The sequence below is a fragment of the Salmo salar genome, chromosome ssa20 (genome assembly GCF_905237065.1).
Source record: "Salmo salar chromosome ssa20, Ssal_v3.1, whole genome shotgun sequence".
Taxonomy (NCBI): domain Eukaryota; kingdom Metazoa; phylum Chordata; class Actinopteri; order Salmoniformes; family Salmonidae; genus Salmo; species Salmo salar.
Genome location: NC_059461.1, coordinates 72617731 through 72637291, shown reverse-complemented (window position 1 = coordinate 72637291; position 19561 = coordinate 72617731).

Here is a 19561-nt window from a genome sequence, read left to right as displayed (position 1 = left end):
GATGGGAGTGGTAGAGAGACAGTGTGTGTGGGAGGATGAGAGTGGTAGAGAGACAGTGTGTGTGGGAGGATGGGAGTGGTAGAGAGACGGTGTGTGTGGGAGGATGGGAGTGGTAGAGAGACAGTGTGTGTGTGAGGATGGGAGTGGTAGAGAGACAGTGTGTGTGGGAGGATGGGTGTGGTAGAGAGACGGTGTGTGTGAGGATGGGAGTGGTAGAGAGACGGTGTGTGGGTGGATGGGATGGTAGAGACGGTGTGTGGGAGGATGGGAGTGGTAGAGAGACAGTGTGTGGGAGGATGGGAGTGGTAGAGAGACGGTGTGTGGGAGGATGGGAGTGGTAGAGAGTATGTGTGTGGGAGGATGGGAGTGGTAGAGAGACAGTGTGTGTGGGAGGATGGGAGTGGTAAAGAGACGGTGTGTGGGAGGATGGGAGTGGTAGAGAGACAGTGTGTGTGTGAGGATGGGAGTGGTAGAGAGAGACAGTGTGTGGGAGGATGGGAGTGGTAGAGAGACGGTGTGTGGGAGGATGGGAGTGGTAGAGAGACAGTGTGTGTGGGAGGATGGGAGTGGTAGAGACGGTGTGTGGGAGGATGGGAGTGGTAGAGAGACGGTGTGTGGGAGGATGGGAGTGGTAGAGACAGTGTGTGTGGGAGGATGGGAGTGGTAAGAGACGGTGTGTGGGAGGATGGGAGTGGTAGAGAGACAGTGTGTGGGAGGATGGGAGAGGTAGAGGGACAGTGTGTGTGGGAGGATGGGTGTGGTAGAGAGACAGTGTGTGTGTGAGGATGGGAGTGGTAGAGAGACAGTGTGAGTGTGAGGATGGGAGTGGTAGAGAGACAGTGTGTTTGGGAGGATTGGAGTGGTAGAGAGACAGTGTGTATGGGAGGATGAGAGTGGTAGAGAGACAGTGTGTGTGGGAGGATGGGAGTGGTAGAGAGACAGTGTGTGTGGGAGGATGGGAGTGGTAGAGAGAGTGTGTGGGGGAGGATGGGAGTGGAAGAGAGACAGTGTGTGTGTGAGGATGGGAGTGGTAGAGAGACAGTGTGTGTGGGAGGATGGGAGTGGTAGAGAGACAGTGTGTGTGTGAGGATGGGAGTGGTAGAGAGACAGTGTGTGTGGTAGGATGGGAGTGGTAGAGAGACGGTGTGTGGGAGGATGGGAGTGGTAGAGAGACGGTGTGTGGGAGGATGGGAGTGGTAGAGAAACAGTGTGTGTGGGAGGATGGGAGTGGTAAAGAGACGGTGTGTGGGAGGATGGGAGTGGTAGAGAGACGGTGTGTGGGAGGATGGGAGTGGTAGAGAGACAGTGTGTGTGGGAGGATGGGAGTGGTAGAGATACAGTGTGTGTGTGAGGATGGGAGTGGTAGAGAGACAGTGTGTGTGGGAGGAGGGGAGTGGTAGAGAGACAGTGTGTGGGTGGGAGGATGGGAGTGGTAGAGAGACGGTGTGTGGAAGGATGGGAGTGGTAGAGAGACAGTGTGTGGGAGCATGGGAGTGGTAGAGAGACAGTGAGTGTGTGAGGATGGGAGAGGTAGAGGGACAGTGTGTGTGGGAGGATGGGTGTGGTAGAGAGACAGTGTGTGTGTGAGGATGGGAGTGGTAGAGAGACAGTGTGAGTGTGAGGATGGGAGTGGTAGAGAGACAGTGTGTGTGTGAGGATGGGAGTGGTAGAGAGACAGTGTGTGTGGGAGGATGGGTGTGGTAGAGAGACGGTGTGTGTGAGGATGGGAGTGGTAGAGAGACGGTGTGTGGGTGGATGGGAGTGGTAGAGAGACGGTGTGTGGGAGGATGGGAGTGGTAGAGAGACAGTGTGTGGGAGGATGGGAGTGGTAGAGAGACGGTGTGTGGGAGGATGGGAGTGGTAGAGAGATTGTGTGTGTGGGAGGATGGGAGTGGTAGAGAGACAGTGTGTGTGGGAGGATGGGAGTGGTAAAGAGACGGTGTGTGGGAGGATGGGAGTGGTAGAGAGACAGTGTGTGTGTGAGGATGGGAGTGGTAGAGAGACAGTGTGTGGGAGGATGGGAGTGGTAGAGAGACGGTGTGTGGGAGGATGGGAGTGGTAGAGAGACAGTGTGTGTGGGAGGATGGGAGTGGTAAAGAGACGGTGTGTGGGAGGATGGGAGTGGTAGAGAGACGGTGTGTGGGAGGATGGGAGTGGTAGAGAGACAGTGTGTGTGGGAGGATGGGAGTGGTAAAGAGACGGTGTGTGGGAGGATGGGAGTGGTAGAGAGACAGTGTGTGGGAGGATGGGAGTGGTAGAGGGACAGTGTGTGTGGGAGGATGGGTGTGGTAGAGAGACAGTGTGTGTGTGAGGATGGGAGTGGTAGAGAGACAGTGTGAGTGTGAGGATGGGAGTGGTAGAGAGACAGTGTGTTTGGGAGGATTGGAGTGGTAGAGAGACAGTGTGTATGGGAGGATGAGAGTGGTAGAGAGACAGTGTGTGTGGGAGGATGGGAGTGGTAGAGAGAAAGTGTGTGTGGGAGGATGGGAGTGGTAGAGAGAGTGTGTGGGGGAGGATGGGAGTGGAAGAGAGACAGTGTGTGTGTGAGGATGGGAGTGGTAGAGAGACAGTGTGTGTGGGAGGATGGGAGTGGTAGAGAGACAGTGTGTGTGTGAGGATGGGAGTGGTAGAGAGACAGTGTGTGTGGTAGGATGGGAGTGGTAGAGAGACGGTGTGTGGGAGGATGGGAGTGGTAGAGAGACGGTGTGTGGGAGGATGGGAGTGGTAGAGAAACAGTGTGTGTGGGAGGATGGGAGTGGTAGAGAGACGGTGTGTGGGAGGATGGGAGTGGTAGAGAGACGGTGTGCGGGAGGATGGGAGTGGTAGAGACAGTGTGTGTGGGAGGATGGAGTGGTAGAGAGACAGTGTGTGTGTGAGGATGGGAGTGGTGAGAGACAGTGTGTGTGGGAGGAGGGGAGTGGTAGAGAGACAGTGTGTGGGTGGGAGAGATGGGAGTGGTAGAGAGGCGGTGTGTGGAAGGATGGGAGTGGTAGAGAGACAGTGTGTGGGAGCATGGGAGTGGTAGAGACAGTGAGTGTGTGAGGATGGGAGAGGTAGAGGGACAGTGTGTGTGGGAGGATGGGTGTGGTAGAGAGACAGTGTGTGTGTGGGGATGGGAGTGGTAAGAGACAGTGTGAGTGTGAGGATGGGAGTGGTAGAGAGACAGTGTGTGGGATGGAAGAGGTGGTGGAGGATGGGAGTGGTAGAGAAGTTTGGGGATGGGAGTGGGAGGACGGTGTGTGGGAGGATGGGAGTGGTAGAGACAGTGTGTGAGATGGGAGTGTGGGAGGATGGGAGTGGTGTGGGAGGTGTAGAGAGACAGTGTGTGTGGGAGGATGGGAGTGGTAGAGAGACGGTGTGTGGGAGGATGGGAGTGGTAAGAGACAGTGTGTGTGGGAGGATGGGAGTGGTAGAGAGACAGTGTGTGGGAGGATGGGAGTGGTAGAGAGACAGTGTGTGTGGGAGGATGGGAGTGGTAGAGAGACAGTGTGTGTGGGAGGATGGGAGTGGTAGAGAGCGGTGTGTGGGAGGATGGGAGTGGTAGAGAGCGTGTGTGTGGGAGGATGGGAGTGGTAGAGAGACAGTGTGTGTGGGAGGATGGGGAGTGGTAGAGACAGTGTGTGGGAGGATGGGAGTGGTAGAGAAACGTGTGTGTGGGAGGATGGGAGTGGTAGAGAGACAGTGTGTGTGGGAGGATGGAGTGGTGAGAGAGAGGCGGTGTGGGATGGGAGTGGTAGAGAGACAGTGTGTGAGAGTGTGTGGGAGGGAGAGATGTGTGGATGGAGTGAGAGACAGTGTGTGTGAGGATGGGAGTGGTAGAGAGACAAGTTGGAGTGGTAGAGAGTGTGGGAGGATGGGATGGTAGAGACAGTGTGGTGGGAGGATGGGAGTGGTAGAGACAGTGTGTGTGGGAGGATGGGAGTGGTAGAGAGACAGTGTGTGTGTGAGGATGGGAGTGGTAGAGAGACAGTGTGTGTGGGAGGAGGGGAGTGGTAGAGAGACAGTGTGTGGGTGGGAGGATGGGAGTGGTAGAGAGACGGTGTGTGTGGAAGGATGGGAGTGGTAGAGAGACAGTGTGTGGGAGGATGGGAGTGGTAGAGAGACAGTGTGTGTGGAGGATGGGAGAGGTAGAGAGACAGTGTGTGTGGGGAGGATGGGTGTGGTAGAGAGACAGTGTGTGTGTGAGGATGGGAGTGGTAGAGAGACAGTGTGTGTGGGAGGATGGGAGTGGTAGAGAGACAGTGTGTGTGGGAGGATGGGAGTGGTAGAGAGACAGTGTGTGTGGGAGGATGGGAGTGGTAGAGAGACGTGTGTGTGGGAGGATGGGAGTGGTAGAGAGACAGTGTGTGTGGGAGGATGGGAGTGGTAGAGAGACGGTGTGTGTGGGAGGATGGGAGTGGTAGAGAGACAGTGTGTGGGAGGATGAGTGGTAGAGAGAGTGTGTGGGAGGATGGGAGTGGTAGAGAGACAGTGTGTGGGAGGATGGGAGTGGTAGAGAGACAGTGTGTGTGGAGGATGGGAGTGGTAGAGAGACGTGGTGTGGGAGGATGGGAGTGGTAGAGAGACAGTGTGTGTGGGAGGATGGGAGTGGTAGAGAGACAGTGTGTGTGGGAGGATGGGAGTGGTAGAGACGGTGTGTGGGAGGATGGGAGTGGTAGAGAGACAGTGTGTGTGGGAGGATGGGAGTGGTAGAGAGACAGTGTGTGTGGGAGGATGGGAGTGGTAGAGAGACAGTGTGTGTGGGAGGATGGGAGTGGTAGAGAGACAGTGTGTGGGAGGATGGGAGTGGTAGAGAGACAGTGTGTGTGGGAGGATGGGAGTGGTAGAGAGACAGTGTGTGTGGGAGGATGGGAGTGGTAGAGAGACATGTGTGTGGGAGGATGGGAGTGGTAGAGAGACAGTGTGTGGGGGAGGATGGGAGTGGTAAGAGACGGTGTGTGTGAGGATGGGAGTGGTAGAGAGACAGTGTGTGTGGGAGGATGGGAGTGGTAGAGACGGTGTGTGTGGGAGGATGGGAGTGGTAGAGAGACAGTGTGTGTGGGAGGATGGGAGTGGTAGAGAGACAGAGTGTGTGGGGATGTGGGAGTGGTAGAGAGACAGTGTGGGAGGATTGGGATGGTAGAGAGAGTGTGGAGGAGGGAGTGGAGAGAAAGTGTGTGTGGAGGATGGGAGTGGTAGAGAGACAGTGTGTGGGAGGATGGGAGTGGTAGAGAGACAGTGTGTGGGAGGATGGGAGTGGTAGAGAGACAGTGTGTGTGGGAGGATGGGAGTGGTAGAGAGACAGTGTGTGTGGGAGGATGGGAGTGGTAGAGAGACAGTGTGTGTGGGAGGATGGGAGTGGTAGAGAGACGGTGTGTGGGAGGATGGGAGTGGTAGAGACAGTGTGTGGGAGGATGGGAGTGGTAGAGAGACAGTGTGTGTGGGGAGGATGGGAGTGGTAGAGAGACAGTGTGTGTGGGAGGATGGGAGTGGTAGAGAGACAGTGTGTGTGGGAGGATGGGAGTGGTAGAGAGACAGTGTGTGTGGGAGGATGGGAGTGGTAGAGAGACGGTGTGTGTGGGAGGATGGGAGTGGTAGAGACAGTGTGTGTGGGAGGATGGGAGTGGTAGAGAGACAGTGTGTGTGGGAGGATGGGAGTGGTAGAGAGACAGTGTGTGTGGGAGGATGGGGGTGGGAGGAGAGGGTGGAGAGACAGTGTGTGTGGGAGGATGGGAGTGGTAGAGAGACAGTGTGTGTGGGAGGATGGGAGTGGTAGAGAGACAGTGTGTGTGGGAGGATGGGAGTGGTAGAGAGACAGTGTGTGGGAGGATGGGAGTGGTAGAGAGACAGTGTGTGTGGGAGGATGGGAGTGGTAGAGAGACGGTGTGTGGGAGGATGGGAGTGGTAGAGAGACAGTGTGTGTGTGAGGATGGGAGTGGTAGAGAGACAGTGTGTGTGGGAGGATGGGAGTGGTAGAGAGACGGTGTGTGTGGGAGGATGGGAGTGGTAGAGAGACAGTGTGTGTGGGAGGATGGGAGTGGTAGAGAGGCAGTGTGTGGGAGGATGGGAGTGGTAGAGAGACAGTGTGTGTGGGAGGATGGGAGTGGTAGAGAGACGGTGTGTGTGGGAGGATGGGAGTGGTAGAGAGACAGTGTGTGTGGGAGGATGGGAGTGGTAGAGAGACAGTGTGTGTGGGAGGATGGGAGTGGTAGAGAGACAGTGTGTGTGGGAGGATGGGAGTGGTAGAGACAGTGTGTGTGGGAGGATGGGAGTGGTAGAGAGACAGTGTGTGTGGGAGGATGGGAGTGGTAGAGAGACAGTGTGTGTGGGAGGATGGGAGTGGTAGAGAGACAGTGTGTGGAGTGTGGGAGGATGGGAGTGGTAGAGAGACGTGTGTGTGGGAGGATGGGAGTGGTAGAGAGACAGTGTGTGTGGGAGGATGGAGTGGTAGAGAGACAGTGTGTGGGAGGATGGGAGTGGGTAGAGACAGTGTGTGTGGGAGGATGGGAGTGGTAGAGAGACAGTGTGTGGGAGGATGGGAGTGGGAGAGAGACAGTGTGTGTGGGAGGATGGGAGTGGTAGAGAGACCGTGTGTGTGGGAGGATGGGAGTGGTAGAGAGACAGTGTGTGTGTGAGGATGGGAGTGGTAGAGAGACAGTGTGTGTGGGAGGATGGGAGTGGTAGAGAGACAGTGTGTGTGGGAGGATGGGAGTGGTAGAGAGACAGTGTGTGTGGGAGGATGGGAGTGGTAGAGAGACAGTGTGTGTGGGAGGATGGGAGTGGTAGAGAGACAGTGTGTGTGGGAGGATGGGAGTGGTAGAGAGACAGTGTGTGTGGGAGGATGGGAGTGGTAGAGAGACAGTGTGTGTGGGAGGATGGGAGTGGTAGAGAGACAGTGTGTGTGGGAGGATGGGAGTGGTAGAGAGACAGTGTGTGGGAGGATGGGAGTGGTAGAGAGAGTGTGTGTGGGAGGATGGGAGTGGTAGAGAGACAGTGTGTGTGGGAGGATGGGAGTGGTAGAGAGACGTGTGTGTGGGAGGATGGGAGTGGTAGAGAGACGGTGTGTGTGGGAGGATGGGAGTGGTAGAGAGACAGTGTGTGTGGGAGGATGGGAGTGGTAGAGAGACAGTGTGTGTGGGAGGATGGGAGTGGTAGAGAGACAGTGTGTGTGGGAGGATGGGAGTGGTAGAGAGACGGTGTGTGTGGGAGGATGGGAGTGGTAGAGAGACAGTGTGTGGGAGGATGGGAGTGGTAGAGAGACAGTGTGTGTGGGAGGATGGGAGTGGTAGAGAGACAGTGTGTGTGGGAGGATGGGAGTGGTAGAGAGACAGTGTGTGTGGGAGGATGGGAGTGGTAGAGAGACAGTGTGTGTGGGAGGATGGGAGTGGTAGAGAGACAGTGTGTGTGGGAGGATGGGAGTGGTAGAGAGACAGTGTGTGTGGGAGGATGGGAGTGGTAGAGAGACAGTGTGTGTGGGAGGATGGGAGTGGTAGAGAGACAGTGTGTGTGGGAGGATGGGAGTGGTAGAGAGACAGTGTGTGGGGGAGGATGGGAGTGGAAGAGAGACAGTGTGTGTGGGAGGATGGGAGTGGAAGAGAGACAGTGTGTGGGAGGATGGGAGTGGTAGAGAGACAGTGTGTGTGGGAGGATGGGAGTGGTAGAGAGGCAGTGTGTGGGGGAGGATGGGAGTGGTAGAGAGACAGTGTGTGTGGGAGGATGGGAGTGGTAGAGAGACAGTGTGTGTGGGAGGATGGGAGTGGTAGAGAGACGGTGTGTGTGGGAGGATGGGAGTGGTAGAGAGACAGTGTGTGTGGGAGGATGGGAGTGGTAGAGAGACAGTGTGTGTGGGAGGATGGGAGTGGTAGAGAGACAGTGTGTGTGGGAGGATGGGAGTGGTAGAGAGACAGTGTGTGTGGGAGGATGGGAGTGGTAGAGAGACAGTGTGTGTGGGAGGATGGGAGTGGTAGAGAGACAGTGTGTGTGGGAGGATGGGAGTGGTAGAGAGACAGTGTGTGGGAGGATGGGAGTGGTAGAGAGACAGTGTGTGTGGGAGGATGGGAGTGGTAGAGAGACAGTGTGTGTGGGAGGATGGGAGTGGTAGAGAGACAGTGTGTGTGGGAGGATGGGAGTGGTAGAGAGACAGTGTGTGTGGGAGGATGGGAGTGGTAGAGAGACAGTGTGTGTGGGAGGATGGGAGTGGTAGAGAGACAGTGTGTGTGTGAGGATGGGAGTGGTAGAGAGACAGTGTGTGTGAGGATGGGAGTGGTAGAGAGACAGTGTGTGTGAGGATGGGAGTGGTAGAGAGACAGTGTGTGTGGGAGGATGGGAGTGGTAGAGAGACAGTGTGTGTGGGAGGATGGGAGTGGTAGAGAGACAGTGTGTGTGGGAGGATGGAGTGGTAGAGAGACAGTGTGTGTGGGAGGATGGGAGTGGTAGAGAGACGTGTGTGTGGGAGGATGGGAGTGGTAGAGAGACAGTGTGTGTGGGAGGATGGGAGTGGTGGAGAGACAGTGTGTGTGGGAGGATGGGAGTGGTAGAGAGACAGTGTGTGTGGGAGGATGGGAGTGGTAGAGAGACGGTGTGTGGGAGGATGGGGGTGGAAGAGAGACAGTGTGTGTGGGAGGATGGGAGTGGTAGAGAGACAGTGTGTGGGGAGGATGGGAGTGGTAGAGAGACAGTGTGTGTGGGAGGATGGGAGTGGTAGAGAGACAGTGTGTGGGAGGATGGGAGTGGTAGAGAGACAGTGTGTGTGGGAGGATGGGAGTGGTAGAGAGAGTGTGTGTGGGAGGATGGGAGTGGTAGAGAGACAGTGTGTGTGGGAGGATGGGAGTGGTAGAGAGACAGTGTGTGTGGGAGGATGGGGAGTGGTAGAGAGACAGTGTGTGTGGGAGGATGGGAGTGGTAGAGAGACAGTGTGTGTGTGAGGATGGGAGTGGTAGAGAGACAGTGTGTGTGGGAGGATGGGAGTGGTAGAGAGACAGTGTGTGTGGGAGGATGAGAGTGGTAGAGAGACAGTGTGTGTGAGGATGGGAGTAGTAGAGAGACAGTGTGTGTGGGAGGATGGGAGTGGTAGAGAGACAGTGTGTGTGGGAGGATGAGAGTGGTAGAGAGACAGTGTGTGTGGGAGGATGAGAGTGGTAGAGAGACAGTGTGTGTGGGAGGATGGGAGTGGTAGAGAGACGGTGTGTGGGGGAGGATGGGAGTGGTAGAGAGACAGTGTGTGTGTGACGATGGGAGTGGTAGAGAGACAGTGTGTGTGGGAGGATGGGAGTGGTAGAGAGACAGTGTGAGTGTGAGGATGGGAGTGGTAGAGAGACAGTGTGAGTGTGAGGATGGGAGTGGTAGAGAGACAGTGTGTGTGGGAGGATGGGAGTGGTAGAGAGACGGTGTGTTTGGAAGGATGGGAGTGGTAGAGAGACAGTGTGTGTGGGAGGATGGGAGTGGTAGAGAGAGTGTGTGGGGGAGGATGGGAGTGGTAGAGAGACAGTGTGTGTGGGAGGATGGGAGTGGTAGAGAGACAGTGTGTGTCGGAGGATGGGAGTGGTAGAGAGACGTGTGTGTGGGAGGATGGGAGTGGTAGAGAGACAGTGTGAGTGTGAGGATGGGAGTGGTAGAGAGACAGTGTGTGTGGGAGGATGGGAGTGGTAGAGAGACGGTGTGTGTGGGAGGATGGGAGTGGTAGAGAGACAGTGTGTGTGGGAGGATGGGAGTGGTAGAGAGACGGTGTGTGGGTGGATGGGAGTGGTAAAGAGACGGTGTGTGGGAGGATGGGAGTGGTAGAGAGACAGTGTGTGGGAGGATTGGGAGTGGTAGAGAGACAGTGTGTGTGGGAGGATGGGAGTGGTAAAAAGACGGTGTGTGGGAGGATGGGAGTGGTAGAGAGACAGTGTGAGTGTGAGGATGGGAGTGGTAGAGAGACAGTGTGTGTGGGAGGATGGGAGTGGTAGAGAGACAGTGTGTGTGGGAGGATGGGAGTGGTAAAAAGACGGTGTGTGGGAGGATGGGAGTGGTAGAGGGACGTTGTGTGGGAGAATGGGAGTGGTAGAGAGACAGTGTGTGTGGGAGGATGGGAGTGGTAGAGATACAATGTGTGTGTGAGGATGGGAGTGGTAGAGAGACAGTGTGTGTGGGAGGAGGGGAGTGGTAGAGAGACAGTGTGTGGGTGGGAGGATGGGAGTGGTAGAGAGACGGTGTGTGGAAGAATGGGAGTGGTAGAGAGACAGTGTGTGGGAGCATGGGAGTGGTTGAGAGACAGTGAGAGTGTGAGGATGGGAGAGGTAGAGGGACAGTGTGTGTGTGGATGGTTGTGGTAGAGAGACAGTGTGTGTGTGAGGATGGGAGTGGTAGAGAGACAGTGTGTGTGTGAGGATGGGAGTGGTAGAGAGACAGTGTGTGTGTGAGGATGGGAGTGGTAGAGAGACAGTGTGTGTGGGAGGATGAGAGTGGTAGAGAGACAGTGTGTGTGGGAGGATGGGAGTGGTAGAGAGACGGTGTGTGGGAGGATGGGAGTGGTAGAGAGACGTGTGTGTGGGAGGATGGGAGTGGTAGAGAGACAGTGTGTGTGGGAGGATGGGAGTGGTAGAGAGACGGTGTGTGGGAGGATGGGAGTGGTAGAGAGACAGTGTGTGTGGGAGGATGGGAGTGGTAGAGAGACAGTGTGTGTGGGAGGATGGGAGTGGTACAGAGACAGCGTGTGTGTGAGGATGGGAGTGGTAGAGACGGTGTGTGTGTGAGGATGGGAGTGGTAGAGAGACAGTGAGTGTGGGAGGATGGGAGTGGTAGAGAGACAGTGAGTGTGTGAGGATGGGAGTGGTAGAGAGACAGTGTGTGGGAGGATGGGAGTGGTAGAGAGACAGTGTGTGTGGGAGGATGGGAGTGGTAGAGAGACAGTGTGTGGGAGGATGGGAGTGGTAGAGAGACAGTGTGTGGGAGGATGGGAGTGGTAGAGAGACAGTGTGTGTTTGAGGATGGGAGTGGTAGAGAGACAGTGAGTGTGTGAGGATGGGAGTGGTAGAGAGACAGTGTGTGTGGGAGGATGGGAGTGGTAGAGAGACAGTGAGTGTGTGAGGATGGGAGTGGTAGAGAGACAGTGTGTGTGGGAGGATGGGATTGGTAGAGAGACGGTGTGTGTGGGAGGATGGGAGTGGTAGAGAGACAGTGTGTGTGTGAGGATGGGAGTGGTAGAGAGACAGTGAGTGTGGGAGGATGGGAGTGGTAGAGAGACAGTGTGTGTTTGAGGATGGGAGTGGTAGAGAGACAGTGAGTGTGTGAGGATGGGAGTGGTAGAGAGACAGTGTGTGTGGGAGGATGGGATTGGTAGAGAGACGGTGTGTGTGGGAGGATGGGAGTGGTAGAGAGACAGTGTGTGTGGGAGGATGGGAGTGGTAGAGAGACTGTGTGTGTGGGAGGATGGGAGTGGTAGAGAGACAGTGTGTGTGGGAGGATGGTAGTGGTGGAGAGACAGTGTGTGTGGGAGGATGGTAGTGGTAGAGAGACAGTGTGTGTGGGAGGATGGGAATGGTAGAGAGACAGTGTGTGGGAGGATGTGAGTGGTAGAGAGACAGTGTGTGTGTGAGGATGGGAGTGGTAGAGAGACCGTGTGTGTGGGAGGATGGGAGTGGTAGAGAGACAGTGTGTGTGGGAGGAGGGGAGTGGTGGAGAGACAGTGTGTGGGTGGGAGGATGGGAGTGGTAGAGAGACAGTGTGTGGGTGGGAGGATGGGAGTGGTAGAGAGACGGTGTGTGGAAGGATGGGAGTGGTAGAGAGACAGTGTGTGGGAGCATGGGAGTGGTAGAGAGACAGTGAGTGTGTGAGGATGGGAGAGGTAGAGGGACAGTGTGTGTGGGAGGATGGGTGTGGTAGAGAGACAGTGTGTGTGTGAGGATTGGAGTGGTAGAGTGACAGTGTGAGTGTGAGGATGGGAGTGGTAGAGAGACAGTGTGTGTGGGAGGATGGGAGTGGTAGAGATGGTGTGTTTGGGAGGATGGGAGTGGTAGAGAGACAGTGTGTGTGGGAGGATGGGAGTGGTAGAGAGAGTGTGTGGGGGAGGATGGGAGTGGAAGAGAGACAGTGTGTGTGGGAGGATGGGAGTGGTAGAGAGACAGTGTGTGTCGGAGGATGGGAGTGGTAGAGAGACGGTGTGTGTGGGAGGATGGGAGGGGTAGAGAGACAGTGTGTGTGTGAGGATGGGAGTGGCAGAGAGACAGTGTGTGTGGGAGGATGAGAGTGGTAGAGAGACAGTGTGTGTGGGAGGATTGGAGTGGTACAGAGACAGCGTGTGTGTGAGGATGGGAGTGGTAGAGACGGTGTGTGTGTGAGGATGGGAGTGGTAGAGAGACAGTGAGTGTGGGAGGATGGGAGTGGTAGAGAGACAGTGTGTGTTTGAGGATGGGAGTGGTAGAGAGACAGTGAGTGTGTGAGGATGGGAGTGGTAGAGAGACAGTGTGTGTGGGAGGATGGGATTGGTAGAGAGACGGTGTGTGTGGGAGGATGGGAGTGGTAGAGAGACAGTGTGTGTGGGAGGATGGGAGTGGTAGAGAGACTGTGTGTGGGAGGATGGGAGTGGTAGAGAGACAGTGTGTGTGGGAGGATGGTAGTGGTGGAGAGACAGTGTGTGTGGGAGGATGGGAGTGGTAGAGAGACGGTGTGTGGGAGGATGGGTGTGGTAGAGAGACAGTGTGTGTGGGAGGATGGGAATGGTAGAGAGACAGTGTGTGGGAGGATGTGAGTGGTAGAGAGACAGTGTGTGTGTGAGGATGGGAGTGGTAGAGAGACCGTGTGTGTGGGAGGATGGGAGTGGTAGAGAGACAGTGTGTGTGGGAGGAGGGGAGTGGTGGAGAGACGGTGTGTGTGGGAGGATGGGAGTGGTAGAGAGACAGTGTGTGTGGGAGGATGGGAGTGGTAGAGAGACAGTGAGTGTGTGAGGATGGGAGTGGTAGAGAGACAGTGTGAGGATGCGAGTGGAAGAGAGACAGTGTGAGTGTGGGAGTGGTAGAGAGACAGTGTGTGTGGGAGGATGGGAGTGGTAGAGATACAGTGTGTGGGAGGATGTGAGTGGTAGAGAGACAGTGTGTGTGTGAGGATGGGAGTGGTAGAGAGACAGTGTGTGGGAGGATGTGAGTGGTAGAGAGACAGTGTGTGTGTGAGGATGGGAGTGGTAGAGAGACCGTGTGTGTGGGAGGATGGGAGTGGTAGAGAGACAGTGTGTGTGGGAGGAGGGGAGTGGTGGAGAGACAGTGTGTGTGGGAGGATGGGAGTGGTAGAGAGACAGTGTGTGTGGGAGGATGGGAGTGGTAGAGAGACAGTGAGTGTGTGAGGATGGGAGTGGTAGAGAGACAGTGTGAGGATGCGAGTGGAAGAGAGACAGTGTGAGTGTGGGAGTGGTAGAGAGACAGTGTGTGTGGGAGGATGGGAGTGGTAGAGATACAGTGTGTGTGTGAGGATGGGAGTGGTAGAGAGACAGTGTGTGTGGGAGGAGGGGAGTGGTAGAGAGACAGTGTGTGGGTGGGAGGATGGGAGTGGTAGAGAGACGGTGTGTGGAAGAATGGGAGTGGTAGAGAGACAGTGTGTGGGAGCATGGGAGTGGTTGAGAGACAGTGAGTGTGTGAGGATGGGAGAGGTAGAGGGACAGTGTGTGTGTGGATGGTTGTGGTAGAGAGACAGTGTGTGTGTGAGGATGGGAGTGGTAGAGAGACAGTGTGAGTGTGAGGATGGGAGTGGTAGAGAGACAGTGTGTGTGGGAGGATGGGAGTGGTAGAGAGACGGTGTGTTTGGGAGGATGGGAGTGGTAGAGAGACAGTGTGTATGGGAGGATGAGAGTGGTAGAGAGACAGTGTGTGTGGGAGGATGGGAGTGGTAGAGAGACAGTGTGTGTGGGAGGATGGGAGTGGTAGAGAGAGTGTGTGGGGGAGGATGGGAGTAGTAGAGAGACAGTGTGTGTGGGAGGATGGGAGTGGTAGAGAGACAGTGTGTGTGGGAGGATGAGAGTGGTAGAGAGACAGTGTGTGTGGGAGGATGGGAGTGGTAGAGAGACGGTGTGTGTGGGAGGATGGGAGTGGTAGAGAGACAGTGTGTGTGGGAGGATGGGATTGGTAGAGAGACGGTGTGTGTGGGAGGATGGGAGTGGTAGAGAGACAGTGAGTGTGTGAGGATGGGAGTGGTACAGAGACAGCGTGTGTGTGAGGATGGGAGTGGTAGAGACGGTGTGTGTGTGAGGATGGGAGTGGTAGAGAGACAGTGAGTGTGGGAGGATGGGAGTGGTAGAGAGACAGTGTGTGTGGGAGGATGGGAGAGGTAGATTGACAGTGTGTGTGTGAGGATGGGAGTGGTAGAGAGACAGTGAGTGTGGGAGGATGGGAGTGGTACAGAGACAGCGTGTGTGTGAGGATGGGAGTGGTAGAGACCGGTGTGTGTGTGAGGATGGGAGTGGTAGAGAGACAGTGAGTGTGGGAGGATGGGAGTGGTAGAGAGACAGTGTGTGTTTGAGGATGGGAGTGGTAGAGAGACAGTGAGTGTGTGAGGATGGGAGTGGTAGAGAGACAGTGTGTGTGGGAGGATGGGATTGGTAGAGAGACGGTGTGTGTGGGAGGATGGGAGTGGTAGAGAGACAGTGTGTGTGGGAGGATGGGAGTGGTAGAGAGACTGTGTGTGTGGGAGATGGGAGTGGTAGAGAGACAGTGTGTGTGGGAGGATGGTAGTGGTGGAGAGACCGTGTGTGTGGGAGGATGGTAGTGGTAGAGAGACAGTGTGTGTGGGAGGATGGGAATGGTAGAGAGACAGTGTGTGGGAGGATGTGAGTGGTAGAGAGACAGTGTGTGTGTGAGGATGGTAGTGGTAGAGAGACAGTGTGTGTGGGAGGATGGGAATGGTAGAGAGACAGTGTGTTTGTGAGGATGGGAGTGGTAGAGAGACAGTGTGTGTGGGAGGATGGGAGTGGTAGAGAGACAGTGTGTGTGGGAGGAGGGGAGTGGTGGAGAGACAGTGTGTGGGTGGGAGGATGGGAGTGGTAGAGAGACAGTGTGTGGGTGGGAGGATGGGAGTGGTAGAGAGACGGTGTGTGGAAGGATGGGAGTGGTAGAGAGACAGTGTGTGGGAGCATGGGAGTGGTAGAGAGACAGTGAGTGTGTGAGGATGGGAGAGGTAGAGGGACAGTGTGTGTGGGAGGATGGGTGTGGTAGAGAGACAGTGTGTGTGTGAGGATTGGAGTGGTAGAGTGACAGTGTGAGTGTGAGGATGGGAGTGGTAGAGAGACAGTGTGTGTGGGAGGATGGGAGTGGTAGAGAGATGGTGTGTTTGGGAGGATGGGAGTGGTAGAGAGACAGTGTGTGTGGGAGGATGGGAGTGGTAGAGAGAGTGTGTGGGGAGGATGGGAGTGGAAGAGAGACAGTGTGTGTGGGAGGATGGGAGTGGTAGAGAGACAGTGTGTGTCGGAGGATGGGAGTGGTAGAGAGACGGTGTGTGTGGGAGGATGGGAGTGGGAGGATGGGATTGGTAGAGAGACAGTGTGTGTCGGAGGATGGGAGTGGTAGAGAGACGGTGTGTGTGGGAGGATGGGTGTGGGAGGATGGGATTGGTAGAGAGACGGTGTGTGTGGGAGGATGGGAGTGGTAGAGAGACAGTGTGTGTGGGAGGATGGGAGTGGTAGAGAGACTTGTGTGTGGGAGGATGGGAGTGGTAGAGAGACAGTGTGTGTGGGAGGATGGTAGTGGTGGAGAGACAGTGTGTGTGGGAGGATGGTAGTGGTAGAGAGACAGTGTGTGTGGGAGGATGGGAATGGTAGAGAGACAGTGTGTGGGAGGATGTGAGTGGTAGAGAGACAGTGTGTGTGTTAGGATGGGAGTGGTAGAGAGACCGTGTGTGTGGGAGGATGGGAGTGGTAGAGAGACAGTGTGTGTGGGAGGAGGGGAGTGGTGGAGAGACAGTGTGTGTGGGAGGATGGGAGTGGTAGAGAGACAGTGTGTGTGGGAGGTTGGGAGTGGTAGAGAGACAGTGAGTGTGTGAGGATGGGAGTGGTAGAGAGACAGTGTGAGGATGCGAGTGGAAGAGAGACAGTGTGAGTGTGGGAGTGGTAGAGAGACAGTGTGTGTGGGAGGATGGGAGAGGTAGAGGGACAGTGTGTGTGGGAGGATGGGTGTGGTAGAGAGACAGTGTGTGTGTGAGGATTGGAGTGGTAGAGTGACAGTGTGAGTGTGAGGATGGGAGTGGTAGAGAGACAGTGTGTGTGGGAGGATGGGAGTGGTAGAGAGATGGTGTGTTTGGGAGGATGGGAGTGGTAGAGAGACAGTGTGTGTGGGAGGATGGGAGTGGTAGAGAGAGTGTGTGGGGGAGGATGGGAGTGGAAGAGAGACAGTGTGTGTGGGAGGATGGGAGTGGTAGAGAGACAGTGTGTGTCGGAGGATGGGAGTGGTAGAGAGACGGTGTGTGTGGGAGGATGGGAGGGGTAGAGAGACAGTGTGTGTGTGAGGATGGGAGTGGCAGAGAGACAGTGTGTGTGGGAGGATGAGAGTGGTAGAGAGACAGTGTGTGTGGGAGGATTGGAGTGGTACAGAGACAGCGTGTGTGTGAGGATGGGAGTGGTAGAGACGGTGTGTGTGTGAGGATGGGAGTGGTAGAGAGACAGTGAGTGTGGGAGGATGGGAGTGGTAGAGAGACAGTGTGTGTTTGAGGATGGGAGTGGTAGAGAGACAGTGAGTGTGTGAGGATGGGAGTGGTAGAGAGACAGTGTGTGTGGGAGGATGGGATTGGTAGAGAGACGGTGTGTGTGGGAGGATGGGAGTGGTAGAGAGACAGTGTGTGTGGGAGGATGGGAGTGGTAGAGAGACTGTGTGTGTGGGAGGATGGGAGTGGTAGAGAGACAGTGTGTGTGGGAGGATGGTAGTGGTGGAGAGACAGTGTGTGTGGGAGGATGGGAGTGGTAGAGAGACGGTGTGTGGGAGGATGGGTGTGGTAGAGAGACAGTGTGTGTGGGAGGATGGGAATGGTAGAGAGACAGTGTGTGGGAGGATGTGAGTGGTAGAGAGACAGTGTGTGTGTGAGGATGGGAGTGGTAGAGAGACCGTGTGTGTGGGAGGATGGGAGTGGTAGAGAGACAGTGTGTGTGGGAGGAGGGGAGTGGTGGAGAGACAGTGTGTGTGGGAGGATGGGAGTGGTAGAGAGACAGTGTGTGTGGGAGGATGGGAGTGGTAGAGAGACAGTGAGTGTGTGAGGATGGGAGTGGTAGAGAGACAGTGTGAGGATGCGAGTGGAAGAGAGACAGTGTGAGTGTGGGAGTGGTAGAGAGACAGTGTGTGTGGGAGGATGGGAGTGGTAGAGATACAGTGTGTGGGAGGATGTGAGTGGTAGAGAGACAGTGTGTGTGTGAGGATGGGAGTGGTAGAGAGACAGTGTGTGGGAGGATGTGAGTGGTAGAGAGACAGTGTGTGTGTGAGGATGGGAGTGGTAGAGAGACCGTGTGTGTGGGAGGATGGGAGTGGTAGAGAGACAGTGTGTGGGAGGAGGGAGTGGTGGAGAGACAGTGTGTGTGGGAGGATGGGAGTGGTAGAGAGACAGTGTGTGTGGGAGGATGGGAGTGGTAGAGAGACAGTGAGTGTGTGAGGATGGGAGTGGTAGAGAGACAGTGTGAGGATGCGAGTGGAAGAGAGACAGTGTGAGTGTGGGAGTGGTAGAGAGACAGTGTGTGTGGGAGGATGGGAGTGGTAGAGATACAGTGTGTGTGTGAGGATGGGAGTGGTAGAGAGACAGTGTGTGTGGGAGGAGGGGAGTGGTAGAGAGACAGTGTGTGGGTGGGAGGATGGGAGTGGTAGAGAGACCGGTGTGTGGAAGAATGGGAGTGGTAGAGAGACAGTGTGTGGGAGCATGGGAGTGGTTGAGAGACAGTGAGTGTGTGAGGATGGGAGAGGTAGAGGGACATGTGTGTGTGGATGGTTGTGGTAGAGAGACAGTGTGTGTGTGAGGATGGGAGTGGTAGAGAGACAGTGTGAGTGTGAGGATGGGAGTGGTAGAGAGACAGTGTGTGTGGGAGGATGGGAGTGGTAGAGAGACGGTGTGTTTGGGAGGATGGGAGTGGTAGAGAGACAGTGTGTATGGGAGGATGAGAGTGGTAGAGAGACAGTGTGTGTGGGAGGATGGGAGTGGTAGAGAGACAGTGTGTGTGGGAGGATGGGAGTGGTAGAGAGACAGTGTGTGGGGGAGGATGGGAGTGGTAGAGAGACAGTGTGTGTGGGAGGATGAGAGTGGTAGAGAGACAGTGTGTGTGGGAGGATGGGAGTGGTAGAGAGACGGTGTGTGTGGGAGGATGGGAGTGGTAGAGAGACAGTGTGTGTGGGAGGATGGGAGTGGTAGAGAGAAGTGTGTATGGGAGGATGAGAGTGGTAGAGACAGTGTGTGGGGGAGGATGGGAGTGGTAGAGAGACAGTGTGTGGGAGGATGAGAGTGGTAGAGAGACATGTGTGTGGGAGGATGGGAGTGGTAGAGAGACGGTGTGTGTGGGAGGATGGGAGTGGTAGAGAGACAGTGTGTGTGGGAGGATGGGATTGGTAGAGACGGTGTGTGTGGGAGGATGGGAGTGGTAGAGAGACAGTGAGTGTGTGAGGATGGGAGTGGTACAGAGACAGCGTGTGTGTGAGGATGGGAGTGGTAGAGACGGTGTGTGTGTGAGGATGGGAGTGGTAGAGAGACAGTGAGTGTGGGAGGATGGGAGTGGTAGAGAGACAGTGTGTGTGGGAGGATGGGAGAGGTAGATTGACAGTGTGTGTGTGAGGATGGGAGTGGTAGAGAGACAGTGAGTGTGGGAGGATGGGAGTGGTACAGAGACAGCGTGTGTGTGAGGATGGGAGTGGTAGAGACGGTGTGTGTGTGAGGATGGGAGTGGTAGAGAGACAGTGAGTGTGGGAGGATGGGAGTGGTAGAGAGACAGTGTGTGTTTGAGGATGGGAGTGGTAGAGAGACAGTGAGTGTGTGAGGATGGGAGTGGTAGAGAGACAGTGTGTGTGGGAGGATGGGATTGGTAGAGAGACGGTGTGTGTGGGAGGATGGGAGTGGTAGAGAGACAGTGTGTGTGGGAGGATGGGAGTGGTAGAGAGACTGTGTGTGTGGGAGATGGGAGTGGTAGAGAGACAGTGTGTGTGGGAGGATGGTAGTGGTGGAGAGACCGTGTGTGTGGGAGGATGGTAGTGGTAGAGAGACAGTGTGTGTGGGAGGATGGGAATGGTAGAGAGACAGTGTGTGGGAGGATGTGAGTGGTAGAGAGACAGTGTGTGTGTGAGGATGGTAGTGGTAGAGAGACAGTGTGTGTGGGAGGATGGGAATGGTAGAGAGACAGTGTGTTTGTGAGGATGGGAGTGGTAGAGAGACAGTGTGTGTGGGAGGATGGGAGTGGTAGAGAGACAGTGTGTGTGGGAGGAGGAGTGGTGGAGAGACAGTGTGTGGGTGGGAGGATGGGAGTGGTAGAGAGACAGTGTGTGGGTGGGAGGATGGGAGTGGTAGAGAGACGGTGTGTGGAAGGATGGGAGTGGTAGAGAGACAGTGTGTGGGAGCATGGGAGTGGTAGAGAGACAGTGAGTGTGTGAGGATGGGAGAGGTAGAG